A 13,349-nucleotide genomic window follows, 5' to 3' on the forward strand; every position below is an offset into this window, starting at 1 on the left:
GCCCTGGCCAGGTGACATGTCTGCTCCTTTCCATCGCCCCCCTGGGGCTGTGGCCTGGCTGCCAGCCTCTTGCCTCGCCCTAGCCTCCCCAGGCCCAGACTCTGGCTGAGGACCCCAGGCCGTGGCCCGGCGAGGGCTCTGCCCGGCGAGGGTTCTGTCGGCAGCGTTTGGGAGCGTTCGGGAAGGCGTGAGGGGCTCAGGGCGAGAACCCCTGCTCGCTTGCAGGCCTGTTTGTCCCTGGCTTTCAGCCACAAGCAGTCGACTGGGGCCTAGCCAGGCAACAGGGCACTGCATACCTCTAGAGGCGGCCTCAGTGGCAGCTCTTAGGCTTCAAAAGCCCCAAATCTCTGCTTCTGGGCCCAAAGTCGACATGGCAATCGCCCTTCTGTGCTTGCTGTAGCCCTGGCTTTCCCCCACCCGTGTCAGCAAGGTGCAGCATAGCGAAAGCAGGGCCCTGATTGGCGCTGCCGGTGGGCGTGGACATGCAAATGTTGCTGGCCGTCCGAGGCCTGTGGGAAGCTGCTGTGGGTAGCTGCGCGCTTTCCAAAGTGGGCACAGGGGCCTTGGCTGGTCACCTTGCGCCCCACAATGCCCATGCTCTGCTTCGCCCGGCCTCAGGCCTTGCCTGTGTGAATGCCACCCTCGCTCTGCGGGGAGATGCCCAGCGGCCCGCCCTCACCCTGTCCCCTTCCAACTCATACTTACCTGGCAGGGGAGACACCATGATCACGAAGGTGGTTCTCCCAGGGTGAGGCTCATCCATTGCACTTCGGATGTGCTGACCCCTGCGATGTCCCCAAATGCGGGATACTCGACTGCATAATTTCTGGTAGTGGGGGACTGCGTTCGCGCTTTCCCCTGATCTCTGGTTTCAAGAAAGACAAAAAGGAAAAAAAAATAAAAAGGAGTCTGGAGCACCCTTTGACGTTTCTTGTGGTCCGTCCAGGGTGCTGTAAGCTGGCTGGAATGGGGAGTGGGCGAGGGCCAATTAGATATGCAAATTTACAAGCCTGGGGATGCTGGCTCAGGGCTTAGAAACGTGCTTCTGGGCCCGATTTCGACCTGGCAAGCCCTCTGTTGTGCTTGCGAAAGCCTTTGCTTGTGCACAGTTTAAAGGGCCTGAAAAATCTGCTTTTGGGCCCGATTTAGGCCTGCCAAGCCCTCTCGTGTGCTTGCTGTAGCCCTGGCTTTCCCCCACCCGTGTCAGCAAGGTGCAGCATAGCGAAAGCAGGGCCCTGATTGGCGCTGCCGGTGGGCGTGGACATGCAAATGTTGCTGGCCGGCCGAGGCCTGTGGGAAGCTGCTGTGGGTAGCTGCGCGCTTTCCAAAGTGGGCACAGGGGCCTTGGCTGGTCACCTTGCGCCCCACAATGCCCATGCTCTGCTTCGCCCGGCCTCAGGCCTTGCCTGTGTGAATGCCACCCTCGCTCTGCGGGGAGATGCCCAGCGGCCCGCCCTCACCCTGTCCCCTTCCAACTCATACTTACCTGGCAGGGGAGACACCATGATCACGAAGGTGGTTCTCCCAGGGTGAGGCTCATCCATTGCACTTCGGATGTGCTGACCCCTGCGATGTCCCCAAATGCGGGATACTCGACTGCATAATTTCTGGTAGTGGGGGACTGCGTTCGCGCTTTCCCCTGATCTCTGGTTTCAAGAAAGACAAAAAGGAAAAAAAAAAAAAAAGGAGTCTGGAGCACCCTTTGACGTTTCTTGTGGTCCGTCCAGGGTGCTGTAAGCTGGCTGGAATGGGGAGTGGGCGAGGGCCAATTAGATATGCAAATTTACAAGCCTGGGGATGCTGGCTCAGGGCTTAGAAACGTGCTTCTGGGCCCGATTTCGACCTGGCAAGCCCTCTGTTGTGCTTGCGAAAGCCTTTGCTTGTGCACAGTTTAAAGGGCCTGAAAAATCTGCTTTTGGGCCCGATTTAGGCCTGCCAAGCCCTCTCGTGTGCTTGCTGTAGCCCTGGCTTTCCCCCACCCGTGTCAGCAAGGTGCAGCATAGCGAAAGCAGGGCCCTGATTGGCGCTGCCGGTGGGCGTGGACATGCAAATGTTGCTGGCCGGCCGAGGCCTGTGGGAAGCTGCTGTGGGTAGCTGCGCGCTTTCCAAAGTGGGCACAGGGGCCTTGGCTGGTCACCTTGCGCCTCACAATGCCCATGCTCTGCTTCGCCCGGCCTCAGGCCTTGCCTGTGTGAATGCCACCCTCGCTCTGCGGGGAGATGCCCAGCGGCCCGCCCTCACCCTGTCCCCTTCCAACTCATACTTACCTGGCAGGGGAGACACCATGATCACGAAGGTGGTTCTCCCAGGGTGAGGCTCATCCATTGCACTTCGGATGTGCTGACCCCTGCGATGTCCCCAAATGCGGGATACTCGACTGCATAATTTCTGGTAGTGGGGGACTGCGTTCGCGCTTTCCCCTGATCTCTGGTTTCAAGAAAGACAAAAAGGAAAAAAAAAAAAAAAGGAGTCTGGAGCACCCTTTCTCGTCTTCTGTGTTCTTTCTGGGGTGCTGCGGCTGGATTGGAGGGGGGCGGGGGCGTGGGCAAGAGGGAATCACATGCTAAGTACTGAGCCTGGGGAATGATGGGATAGCTGCAGCCTCCCACTCTGGGGACCTATCCAGAGACAGGGAAGTAGGCCCTGGCCAGGTGACATGTCTGCTCCTTTCCATCGCCCCCCTGGGGCTGTGGCCTGGCTGCCAGCCTCTTGCCTCGCCCTAGCCTTCCCAGGCCCAGACTCTGGCTGAGGACCCCAGGCCGTGGCCCGGCGAGGGCTCTGCCCGGCGAGGGTTCTGTCTGCAGCGTTTGGGAGCGTTCGGGAAGGCGTGAGGGGCTCAGGGCGAGAACCCCTGCTCGCTTGCAGGCCTGTTTGTCCCTGGCTTTCAGCCACAAGCAGTCGACTGGGGCCTAGCCAGGCAACAGGGCACTGCATACCTCTAGAGGCGGCCTCAGTGGCAGCTCTTAGGCTTCAAAAGCCCCAAATCTCTGCTTCTGGGCCCAAAGTCGACATGGCAATCGCCCTTCTGTGCTTGCTGTAGCCCTGGCTTTCCCCCACCCGTGTCAGCAAGGTGCAGCATAGCGAAAGCAGGGCCCTGATTGGCGCTGCCGGTGGGCGTGGACATGCAAATGTTGCTGGCCGTCCGAGGCCTGTGGGAAGCTGCTGTGGGTAGCTGCGCGCTTTCCAAAGTGGGCACAGGGGCCTTGGCTGGTCACCTTGCGCCCCACAATGCCCATGCTCTGCTTCGCCCGGCCTCAGGCCTTGCCTGTGTGAATGCCACCCTCGCTCTGCGGGGAGATGCCCAGCGGCCCGCCCTCACCCTGTCCCCTTCCAACTCATACTTACCTGGCAGGGGAGACACCATGATCACGAAGGTGGTTCTCCCAGGGTGAGGCTCATCCATTGCACTTCGGATGTGCTGACCCCTGCGATGTCCCCAAATGCGGGATACTCGACTGCATAATTTCTGGTAGTGGGGGACTGCGTTCGCGCTTTCCCCTGATCTCTGGTTTCAAGAAAGACAAAAAGGAAAAAAAAATAAAAAGGAGTCTGGAGCACCCTTTGACGTTTCTTGTGGTCCGTCCAGGGTGCTGTAAGCTGGCTGGAATGGGGAGTGGGCGAGGGCCAATTAGATATGCAAATTTACAAGCCTGGGGATGCTGGCTCAGGGCTTAGAAACGTGCTTCTGGGCCCGATTTCGACCTGGCAAGCCCTCTGTTGTGCTTGCGAAAGCCTTTGCTTGTGCACAGTTTAAAGGGCCTGAAAAATCTGCTTTTGGGCCCGATTTAGGCCTGCCAAGCCCTCTCGTGTGCTTGCTGTAGCCCTGGCTTTCCCCCACCCGTGTCAGCAAGGTGCAGCATAGCGAAAGCAGGGCCCTGATTGGCGCTGCCGGTGGGCGTGGACATGCAAATGTTGCTGGCCGGCCGAGGCCTGTGGGAAGCTGCTGTGGGTAGCTGCGCGCTTTCCAAAGTGGGCACAGGGGCCTTGGCTGGTCACCTTGCGCCCCACAATGCCCATGCTCTGCTTCGCCCGGCCTCAGGCCTTGCCTGTGTGAATGCCACCCTCGCTCTGCGGGGAGATGCCCAGCGGCCCGCCCTCACCCTGTCCCCTTCCAACTCATACTTACCTGGCAGGGGAGACACCATGATCACGAAGGTGGTTCTCCCAGGGTGAGGCTCATCCATTGCACTTCGGATGTGCTGACCCCTGCGATGTCCCCAAATGCGGGATACTCGACTGCATAATTTCTGGTAGTGGGGGACTGCGTTCGCGCTTTCCCCTGATCTCTGGTTTCAAGAAAGACAAAAAGGAAAAAAAAATAAAAAGGAGTCTGGAGCACCCTTTCTCGTCTTCTGTGTTCTTTCTGGGGTGCTGCGGCTGGATTGGAGGGGGGCGGGGGCGTGGGCAAGAGGGAATCACATGCTAAGTACTGAACCTGGGGAATGATGGGATAGCTGCAGCCTCCCACTCTGGGGACCTATCCAGAGACAGGGAAGTAGGCCCTGGCCAGGTGACATGTCTGCTCCTTTCCATCGCCCCCCTGGGGCTGTGGCCTGGCTGCCAGCCTCTTGCCTCGCCCTAGCCTCCCCAGGCCCAGACTCTGGCTGAGGACCCCAGGCCGTGGCCCGGCGAGGGCTCTGCCCGGCGAGGGTTCTGTCGGCAGCGTTTGGGAGCGTTCGGGAAGGCGTGAGGGGCTCAGGGCGAGAACCCCTGCTCGCTTGCAGGCCTGTTTGTCCCTGGCTTTCAGCCACAAGCAGTCGACTGGGGCCTAGCCAGGCAACAGGGCACTGCATACCTCTAGAGGCGGCCTCAGTGGCAGCTCTTAGGCTTCAAAAGCCCCAAATCTCTGCTTCTGGGCCCAAAGTCGACATGGCAATCGCCCTTCTGTGCTTGCTGTAGCCCTGGCTTTCCCCCACCCGTGTCAGCAAGGTGCAGCATAGCGAAAGCAGGGCCCTGATTGGCGCTGCCGGTGGGCGTGGACATGCAAATGTTGCTGGCCGTCCGAGGCCTGTGGGAAGCTGCTGTGGGTAGCTGCGCGCTTTCCAAAGTGGGCACAGGGGCCTTGGCTGGTCACCTTGCGCCCCACAATGCCCATGCTCTGCTTCGCCCGGCCTCAGGCCTTGCCTGTGTGAATGCCACCCTCGCTCTGCGGGGAGATGCCCAGCGGCCCGCCCTCACCCTGTCCCCTTCCAACTCATACTTACCTGGCAGGGGAGACACCATGATCACGAAGGTGGTTCTCCCAGGGTGAGGCTCATCCATTGCACTTCGGATGTGCTGACCCCTGCGATGTCCCCAAATGCGGGATACTCGACTGCATAATTTCTGGTAGTGGGGGACTGCGTTCGCGCTTTCCCCTGATCTCTGGTTTCAAGAAAGACAAAAAGGAAAAAAAAATAAAAAGGAGTCTGGAGCACCCTTTGACGTTTCTTGTGGTCCGTCCAGGGTGCTGTAAGCTGGCTGGAATGGGGAGTGGGCGAGGGCCAATTAGATATGCAAATTTACAAGCCTGGGGATGCTGGCTCAGGGCTTAGAAACGTGCTTCTGGGCCCGATTTCGACCTGGCAAGCCCTCTGTTGTGCTTGCGAAAGCCTTTGCTTGTGCACAGTTTAAAGGGCCTGAAAAATCTGCTTTTGGGCCCGATTTAGGCCTGCCAAGCCCTCTCGTGTGCTTGCTGTAGCCCTGGCTTTCCCCCACCCGTGTCAGCAAGGTGCAGCATAGCGAAAGCAGGGCCCTGATTGGCGCTGCCGGTGGGCGTGGACATGCAAATGTTGCTGGCCGTCCGAGGCCTGTGGGAAGCTGCTGTGGGTAGCTGCGCGCTTTCCAAAGTGGGCACAGGGGCCTTGGCTGGTCACCTTGCGCCCCACAATGCCCATGCTCTGCTTCGCCCGGCCTCAGGCCTTGCCTGTGTGAATGCCACCCTCGCTCTGCGGGGAGATGCCCAGCGGCCCGCCCTCACCCTGTCCCCTTCCAACTCATACTTACCTGGCAGGGGAGACACCATGATCACGAAGGTGGTTCTCCCAGGGTGAGGCTCATCCATTGCACTTCGGATGTGCTGACCCCTGCGATGTCCCCAAATGCGGGATACTCGACTGCATAATTTCTGGTAGTGGGGGACTGCGTTCGCGCTTTCCCCTGATCTCTGGTTTCAAGAAAGACAAAAAGGAAAAAAAAATAAAAAGGAGTCTGGAGCACCCTTTGACGTTTCTTGTGGTCCGTCCAGGGTGCTGTAAGCTGGCTGGAATGGGGAGTGGGCGAGGGCCAATTAGATATGCAAATTTACAAGCCTGGGGATGCTGGCTCAGGGCTTAGAAACGTGCTTCTGGGCCCGATTTCGACCTGGCAAGCCCTCTGTTGTGCTTGCGAAAGCCTTTGCTTGTGCACAGTTTAAAGGGCCTGAAAAATCTGCTTTTGGGCCCGATTTAGGCCTGCCAAGCCCTCTCGTGTGCTTGCTGTAGCCCTGGCTTTCCCCCACCCGTGTCAGCAAGGTGCAGCATAGCGAAAGCAGGGCCCTGATTGGCGCTGCCGGTGGGCGTGGACATGCAAATGTTGCTGGCCGGCCGAGGCCTGTGGGAAGCTGCTGTGGGTAGCTGCGCGCTTTCCAAAGTGGGCACAGGGGCCTTGGCTGGTCACCTTGCGCCCCACAATGCCCATGCTCTGCTTCGCCCGGCCTCAGGCCTTGCCTGTGTGAATGCCACCCTCGCTCTGCGGGGAGATGCCCAGCGGCCCGCCCTCACCCTGTCCCCTTCCAACTCATACTTACCTGGCAGGGGAGACACCATGATCACGAAGGTGGTTCTCCCAGGGTGAGGCTCATCCATTGCACTTCGGATGTGCTGACCCCTGCGATGTCCCCAAATGCGGGATACTCGACTGCATAATTTCTGGTAGTGGGGGACTGCGTTCGCGCTTTCCCCTGATCTCTGGTTTCAAGAAAGACAAAAAGGAAAAAAAAATAAAAAGGAGTCTGGAGCACCCTTTCTCGTCTTCTGTGTTCTTTCTGGGGTGCTGCGGCTGGATTGGAGGGGGGCGGGGGCGTGGGCAAGAGGGAATCACATGCTAAGTACTGAACCTGGGGAATGATGGGATAGCTGCAGCCTCCCACTCTGGGGACCTATCCAGAGACAGGGAAGTAGGCCCTGGCCAGGTGACATGTCTGCTCCTTTCCATCGCCCCCCTGGGGCTGTGGCCTGGCTGCCAGCCTCTTGCCTCGCCCTAGCCTCCCCAGGCCCAGACTCTGGCTGAGGACCCCAGGCCGTGGCCCGGCGAGGGCTCTGCCCGGCGAGGGTTCTGTCGGCAGCGTTTGGGAGCGTTCGGGAAGGCGTGAGGGGCTCAGGGCGAGAACCCCTGCTCGCTTGCAGGCCTGTTTGTCCCTGGCTTTCAGCCACAAGCAGTCGACTGGGGCCTAGCCAGGCAACAGGGCACTGCATACCTCTAGAGGCGGCCTCAGTGGCAGCTCTTAGGCTTCAAAAGCCCCAAATCTCTGCTTCTGGGCCCAAAGTCGACATGGCAATCGCCCTTCTGTGCTTGCTGTAGCCCTGGCTTTCCCCCACCCGTGTCAGCAAGGTGCAGCATAGCGAAAGCAGGGCCCTGATTGGCGCTGCCGGTGGGTGTGGACATGCAAATGTTGCTGGCCGGCCGAGGCCTGTGGGAAGCTGCTGTGGGTAGCTGCGCGCTTTCCAAAGTGGGCACAGGGGCCTTGGCTGGTCACCTTGCGCCCCACAATGCCCATGCTCTGCTTCGCCCGGCCTCAGGCCTTGCCTGTGTGAATGCCACCCTCGCTCTGCGGGGAGATGCCCAGCGGCCCGCCCTCACCCTGTCCCCTTCCAACTCATACTTACCTGGCAGGGGAGACACCATGATCACGAAGGTGGTTCTCCCAGGGTGAGGCTCATCCATTGCACTTCGGATGTGCTGACCCCTGCGATGTCCCCAAATGCGGGATACTCGACTGCATAATTTCTGGTAGTGGGGGACTGCGTTCGCGCTTTCCCCTGATCTCTGGTTTCAAGAAAGACAAAAAGGAAAAAAAAATAAAAAGGAGTCTGGAGCACCCTTTGACGTTTCTTGTGGTCCGTCCAGGGTGCTGTAAGCTGGCTGGAATGGGGAGTGGGCGAGGGCCAATTAGATATGCAAATTTACAAGCCTGGGGATGCTGGCTCAGGGCTTAGAAACGTGCTTCTGGGCCCGATTTCGACCTGGCAAGCCCTCTGTTGTGCTTGCGAAAGCCTTTGCTTGTGCACAGTTTAAAGGGCCTGAAAAATCTGCTTTTGGGCCCGATTTAGGCCTGCCAAGCCCTCTCGTGTGCTTGCTGTAGCCCTGGCTTTCCCCCACCCGTGTCAGCAAGGTGCAGCATAGCGAAAGCAGGGCCCTGATTGGCGCTGCCGGTGGGCGTGGACATGCAAATGTTGCTGGCCGGCCGAGGCCTGTGGGAAGCTGCTGTGGGTAGCTGCGCGCTTTCCAAAGTGGGCACAGGGGCCTTGGCTGGTCACCTTGCGCCCCACAATGCCCATGCTCTGCTTCGCCCGGCCTCAGGCCTTGCCTGTGTGAATGCCACCCTCGCTCTGCGGGGAGATGCCCAGCGGCCCGCCCTCACCCTGTCCCCTTCCAACTCATACTTACCTGGCAGGGGAGACACCATGATCACGAAGGTGGTTCTCCCAGGGTGAGGCTCATCCATTGCACTTCGGATGTGCTGACCCCTGCGATGTCCCCAAATGCGGGATACTCGACTGCATAATTTCTGGTAGTGGGGGACTGCGTTCGCGCTTTCCCCTGATCTCTGGTTTCAAGAAAGACAAAAAGGAAAAAAAAATAAAAAGGAGTCTGGAGCACCCTTTCTCGTCTTCTGTGTTCTTTCTGGGGTGCTGCGGCTGGATTGGAGGGGGGCGGGGGCGTGGGCAAGAGGGAATCACATGCTAAGTACTGAGCCTGGGGAATGATGGGATAGCTGCAGCCTCCCACTCTGGGGACCTATCCAGAGACAGGGAAGTAGGCCCTGGCCAGGTGACATGTCTGCTCCTTTCCATCGCCCCCCTGGGGCTGTGGCCTGGCTGCCAGCCTCTTGCCTCGCCCTAGCCTTCCCAGGCCCAGACTCTGGCTGAGGACCCCAGGCCGTGGCCCGGCGAGGGCTCTGCCCGGCGAGGGTTCTGTCTGCAGCGTTTGGGAGCGTTCGGGAAGGCGTGAGGGGCTCAGGGCGAGAACCCCTGCTCGCTTGCAGGCCTGTTTGTCCCTGGCTTTCAGCCACAAGCAGTCGACTGGGGCCTAGCCAGGCAACAGGGCACTGCATACCTCTAGAGGCGGCCTCAGTGGCAGCTCTTAGGCTTCAAAAGCCCCAAATCTCTGCTTCTGGGCCCAAAGTCGACATGGCAATCGCCCTTCTGTGCTTGCTGTAGCCCTGGCTTTCCCCCACCCGTGTCAGCAAGGTGCAGCATAGCGAAAGCAGGGCCCTGATTGGCGCTGCCGGTGGGCGTGGACATGCAAATGTTGCTGGCCGGCCGAGGCCTGTGGGAAGCTGCTGTGGGTAGCTGCGCGCTTTCCAAAGTGGGCACAGGGGCCTTGGCTGGTCACCTTGCGCCCCACAATGCCCATGCTCTGCTTCGCCCGGCCTCAGGCCTTGCCTGTGTGAATGCCACCCTCGCTCTGCGGGGAGATGCCCAGCGGCCCGCCCTCACCCTGTCCCCTTCCAACTCATACTTACCTGGCAGGGGAGACACCATGATCACGAAGGTGGTTCTCCCAGGGTGAGGCTCATCCATTGCACTTCGGATGTGCTGACCCCTGCGATGTCCCCAAATGCGGGATACTCGACTGCATAATTTCTGGTAGTGGGGGACTGCGTTCGCGCTTTCCCCTGATCTCTGGTTTCAAGAAAGACAAAAAGGAAAAAAAAATAAAAAGGAGTCTGGAGCACCCTTTGACGTTTCTTGTGGTCCGTCCAGGGTGCTGTAAGCTGGCTGGAATGGGGAGTGGGCGAGGGCCAATTAGATATGCAAATTTACAAGCCTGGGGATGCTGGCTCAGGGCTTAGAAACGTGCTTCTGGGCCCGATTTCGACCTGGCAAGCCCTCTGTTGTGCTTGCGAAAGCCTTTGCTTGTGCACAGTTTAAAGGGCCTGAAAAATCTGCTTTTGGGCCCGATTTAGGCCTGCCAAGCCCTCTCGTGTGCTTGCTGTAGCCCTGGCTTTCCCCCACCCGTGTCAGCAAGGTGCAGCATAGCGAAAGCAGGGCCCTGATTGGCGCTGCCGGTGGGCGTGGACATGCAAATGTTGCTGGCCGGCCGAGGCCTGTGGGAAGCTGCTGTGGGTAGCTGCGCGCTTTCCAAAGTGGGCACAGGGGCCTTGGCTGGTCACCTTGCGCCCCACAATGCCCATGCTCTGCTTCGCCCGGCCTCAGGCCTTGCCTGTGTGAATGCCACCCTCGCTCTGCGGGGAGATGCCCAGCGGCCCGCCCTCACCCTGTCCCCTTCCAACTCATACTTACCTGGCAGGGGAGACACCATGATCACGAAGGTGGTTCTCCCAGGGTGAGGCTCATCCATTGCACTTCGGATGTGCTGACCCCTGCGATGTCCCCAAATGCGGGATACTCGACTGCATAATTTCTGGTAGTGGGGGACTGCGTTCGCGCTTTCCCCTGATCTCTGGTTTCAAGAAAGACAAAAAGGAAAAAAAAATAAAAAGGAGTCTGGAGCACCCTTTCTCGTCTTCTGTGTTCTTTCTGGGGTGCTGCGGCTGGATTGGAGGGGGGCGGGGGCGTGGGCAAGAGGGAATCACATGCTAAGTACTGAACCTGGGGAATGATGGGATAGCTGCAGCCTCCCACTCTGGGGACCTATCCAGAGACAGGGAAGTAGGCCCTGGCCAGGTGACATGTCTGCTCCTTTCCATCGCCCCCCTGGGGCTGTGGCCTGGCTGCCAGCCTCTTGCCTCGCCCTAGCCTCCCCAGGCCCAGACTCTGGCTGAGGACCCCAGGCCGTGGCCCGGCGAGGGCTCTGCCCGGCGAGGGTTCTGTCGGCAGCGTTTGGGAGCGTTCGGGAAGGCGTGAGGGGCTCAGGGCGAGAACCCCTGCTCGCTTGCAGGCCTGTTTGTCCCTGGCTTTCAGCCACAAGCAGTCGACTGGGGCCTAGCCAGGCAACAGGGCACTGCATACCTCTAGAGGCGGCCTCAGTGGCAGCTCTTAGGCTTCAAAAGCCCCAAATCTCTGCTTCTGGGCCCAAAGTCGACATGGCAATCGCCCTTCTGTGCTTGCTGTAGCCCTGGCTTTCCCCCACCCGTGTCAGCAAGGTGCAGCATAGCGAAAGCAGGGCCCTGATTGGCGCTGCCGGTGGGCGTGGACATGCAAATGTTGCTGGCCGTCCGAGGCCTGTGGGAAGCTGCTGTGGGTAGCTGCGCGCTTTCCAAAGTGGGCACAGGGGCCTTGGCTGGTCACCTTGCGCCCCACAATGCCCATGCTCTGCTTCGCCCGGCCTCAGGCCTTGCCTGTGTGAATGCCACCCTCGCTCTGCGGGGAGATGCCCAGCGGCCCGCCCTCACCCTGTCCCCTTCCAACTCATACTTACCTGGCAGGGGAGACACCATGATCACGAAGGTGGTTCTCCCAGGGTGAGGCTCATCCATTGCACTTCGGATGTGCTGACCCCTGCGATGTCCCCAAATGCGGGATACTCGACTGCATAATTTCTGGTAGTGGGGGACTGCGTTCGCGCTTTCCCCTGATCTCTGGTTTCAAGAAAGACAAAAAGGAAAAAAAAATAAAAAGGAGTCTGGAGCACCCTTTGACGTTTCTTGTGGTCCGTCCAGGGTGCTGTAAGCTGGCTGGAATGGGGAGTGGGCGAGGGCCAATTAGATATGCAAATTTACAAGCCTGGGGATGCTGGCTCAGGGCTTAGAAACGTGCTTCTGGGCCCGATTTCGACCTGGCAAGCCCTCTGTTGTGCTTGCGAAAGCCTTTGCTTGTGCACAGTTTAAAGGGCCTGAAAAATCTGCTTTTGGGCCCGATTTAGGCCTGCCAAGCCCTCTCGTGTGCTTGCTGTAGCCCTGGCTTTCCCCCACCCGTGTCAGCAAGGTGCAGCATAGCGAAAGCAGGGCCCTGATTGGCGCTGCCGGTGGGCGTGGACATGCAAATGTTGCTGGCCGTCCGAGGCCTGTGGGAAGCTGCTGTGGGTAGCTGCGCGCTTTCCAAAGTGGGCACAGGGGCCTTGGCTGGTCACCTTGCGCCCCACAATGCCCATGCTCTGCTTCGCCCGGCCTCAGGCCTTGCCTGTGTGAATGCCACCCTCGCTCTGCGGGGAGATGCCCAGCGGCCCGCCCTCACCCTGTCCCCTTCCAACTCATACTTACCTGGCAGGGGAGACACCATGATCACGAAGGTGGTTCTCCCAGGGTGAGGCTCATCCATTGCACTTCGGATGTGCTGACCCCTGCGATGTCCCCAAATGCGGGATACTCGACTGCATAATTTCTGGTAGTGGGGGACTGCGTTCGCGCTTTCCCCTGATCTCTGGTTTCAAGAAAGACAAAAAGGAAAAAAAAATAAAAAGGAGTCTGGAGCACCCTTTGACGTTTCTTGTGGTCCGTCCAGGGTGCTGTAAGCTGGCTGGAATGGGGAGTGGGCGAGGGCCAATTAGATATGCAAATTTACAAGCCTGGGGATGCTGGCTCAGGGCTTAGAAACGTGCTTCTGGGCCCGATTTCGACCTGGCAAGCCCTCTGTTGTGCTTGCGAAAGCCTTTGCTTGTGCACAGTTTAAAGGGCCTGAAAAATCTGCTTTTGGGCCCGATTTAGGCCTGCCAAGCCCTCTCGTGTGCTTGCTGTAGCCCTGGCTTTCCCCCACCCGTGTCAGCAAGGTGCAGCATAGCGAAAGCAGGGCCCTGATTGGCGCTGCCGGTGGGCGTGGACATGCAAATGTTGCTGGCCGGCCGAGGCCTGTGGGAAGCTGCTGTGGGTAGCTGCGCGCTTTCCAAAGTGGGCACAGGGGCCTTGGCTGGTCACCTTGCGCCCCACAATGCCCATGCTCTGCTTCGCCCGGCCTCAGGCCTTGCCTGTGTGAATGCCACCCTCGCTCTGCGGGGAGATGCCCAGCGGCCCGCCCTCACCCTGTCCCCTTCCAACTCATACTTACCTGGCAGGGGAGACACCATGATCACGAAGGTGGTTCTCCCAGGGTGAGGCTCATCCATTGCACTTCGGATGTGCTGACCCCTGCGATGTCCCCAAATGCGGGATACTCGACTGCATAATTTCTGGTAGTGGGGGACTGCGTTCGCGCTTTCCCCTGATCTCTGGTTTCAAGAAAGACAAAAAGGAAAAAAAAATAAAAAGGAGTCTGGAGCACCCTTTCTCGTCT

The 13,349-nt window shown here is 59.3% G+C and overlaps 15 non-coding genes across 15 annotated transcripts; all 15 read left to right on the top strand.

Moving 5' to 3' along the window:
• Window positions 1-697: 697 nt before the first annotated feature.
• LOC146864342 (U1 spliceosomal RNA) lies at window positions 698-861 on the top strand. Its single transcript, XR_014977290.1, has one exon. It is a non-coding gene; the product is annotated as a U1 spliceosomal RNA (small nuclear RNA).
• A 617-nt stretch (window positions 862-1,478) lies between these two features.
• Window positions 1,479-1,642, top strand: LOC146864343 (U1 spliceosomal RNA). Its single transcript, XR_014977301.1, has one exon. It is a non-coding gene; the product is annotated as a U1 spliceosomal RNA (small nuclear RNA).
• A 617-nt stretch (window positions 1,643-2,259) lies between these two features.
• LOC146864344 (U1 spliceosomal RNA) lies at window positions 2,260-2,423 on the top strand. Its single transcript, XR_014977312.1, has one exon. It is a non-coding gene; the product is annotated as a U1 spliceosomal RNA (small nuclear RNA).
• Window positions 2,424-3,337: 914 nt separating this feature from the next.
• Window positions 3,338-3,501, top strand: LOC146864345 (U1 spliceosomal RNA). Its single transcript, XR_014977323.1, has one exon. It is a non-coding gene; the product is annotated as a U1 spliceosomal RNA (small nuclear RNA).
• Window positions 3,502-4,118: 617 nt separating this feature from the next.
• Window positions 4,119-4,282, top strand: LOC146864346 (U1 spliceosomal RNA). Its single transcript, XR_014977335.1, has one exon. It is a non-coding gene; the product is annotated as a U1 spliceosomal RNA (small nuclear RNA).
• Window positions 4,283-5,196: 914 nt separating this feature from the next.
• Window positions 5,197-5,360, top strand: LOC146864347 (U1 spliceosomal RNA). Its single transcript, XR_014977346.1, has one exon. It is a non-coding gene; the product is annotated as a U1 spliceosomal RNA (small nuclear RNA).
• Window positions 5,361-5,977: 617 nt separating this feature from the next.
• On the top strand, window positions 5,978-6,141 carry LOC146864348 (U1 spliceosomal RNA). Its single transcript, XR_014977357.1, has one exon. It is a non-coding gene; the product is annotated as a U1 spliceosomal RNA (small nuclear RNA).
• A 617-nt stretch (window positions 6,142-6,758) lies between these two features.
• Window positions 6,759-6,922, top strand: LOC146864349 (U1 spliceosomal RNA). The gene has a single exon (XR_014977368.1). It is a non-coding gene; the product is annotated as a U1 spliceosomal RNA (small nuclear RNA).
• A 914-nt stretch (window positions 6,923-7,836) lies between these two features.
• Window positions 7,837-8,000, top strand: LOC146864350 (U1 spliceosomal RNA). Its single transcript, XR_014977379.1, has one exon. It is a non-coding gene; the product is annotated as a U1 spliceosomal RNA (small nuclear RNA).
• A 617-nt stretch (window positions 8,001-8,617) lies between these two features.
• On the top strand, window positions 8,618-8,781 carry LOC146864351 (U1 spliceosomal RNA). The gene has a single exon (XR_014977390.1). It is a non-coding gene; the product is annotated as a U1 spliceosomal RNA (small nuclear RNA).
• Window positions 8,782-9,695: 914 nt separating this feature from the next.
• On the top strand, window positions 9,696-9,859 carry LOC146864352 (U1 spliceosomal RNA). The gene has a single exon (XR_014977401.1). It is a non-coding gene; the product is annotated as a U1 spliceosomal RNA (small nuclear RNA).
• Window positions 9,860-10,476: 617 nt separating this feature from the next.
• Window positions 10,477-10,640, top strand: LOC146864353 (U1 spliceosomal RNA). Its single transcript, XR_014977412.1, has one exon. It is a non-coding gene; the product is annotated as a U1 spliceosomal RNA (small nuclear RNA).
• Window positions 10,641-11,554: 914 nt separating this feature from the next.
• Window positions 11,555-11,718, top strand: LOC146864354 (U1 spliceosomal RNA). Its single transcript, XR_014977423.1, has one exon. It is a non-coding gene; the product is annotated as a U1 spliceosomal RNA (small nuclear RNA).
• A 617-nt stretch (window positions 11,719-12,335) lies between these two features.
• On the top strand, window positions 12,336-12,499 carry LOC146864355 (U1 spliceosomal RNA). The gene has a single exon (XR_014977434.1). It is a non-coding gene; the product is annotated as a U1 spliceosomal RNA (small nuclear RNA).
• A 617-nt stretch (window positions 12,500-13,116) lies between these two features.
• LOC146864356 (U1 spliceosomal RNA) lies at window positions 13,117-13,280 on the top strand. Its single transcript, XR_014977446.1, has one exon. It is a non-coding gene; the product is annotated as a U1 spliceosomal RNA (small nuclear RNA).
• Window positions 13,281-13,349: the final 69 nt, after the last annotated feature.

The sequence above is a fragment of the Triturus cristatus genome, chromosome 2_1 (genome assembly GCF_964204655.1).
Source record: "Triturus cristatus chromosome 2_1, aTriCri1.1, whole genome shotgun sequence".
In the NCBI taxonomy this organism is placed as follows: Eukaryota; Metazoa; Chordata; class Amphibia; order Caudata; family Salamandridae; genus Triturus; species Triturus cristatus.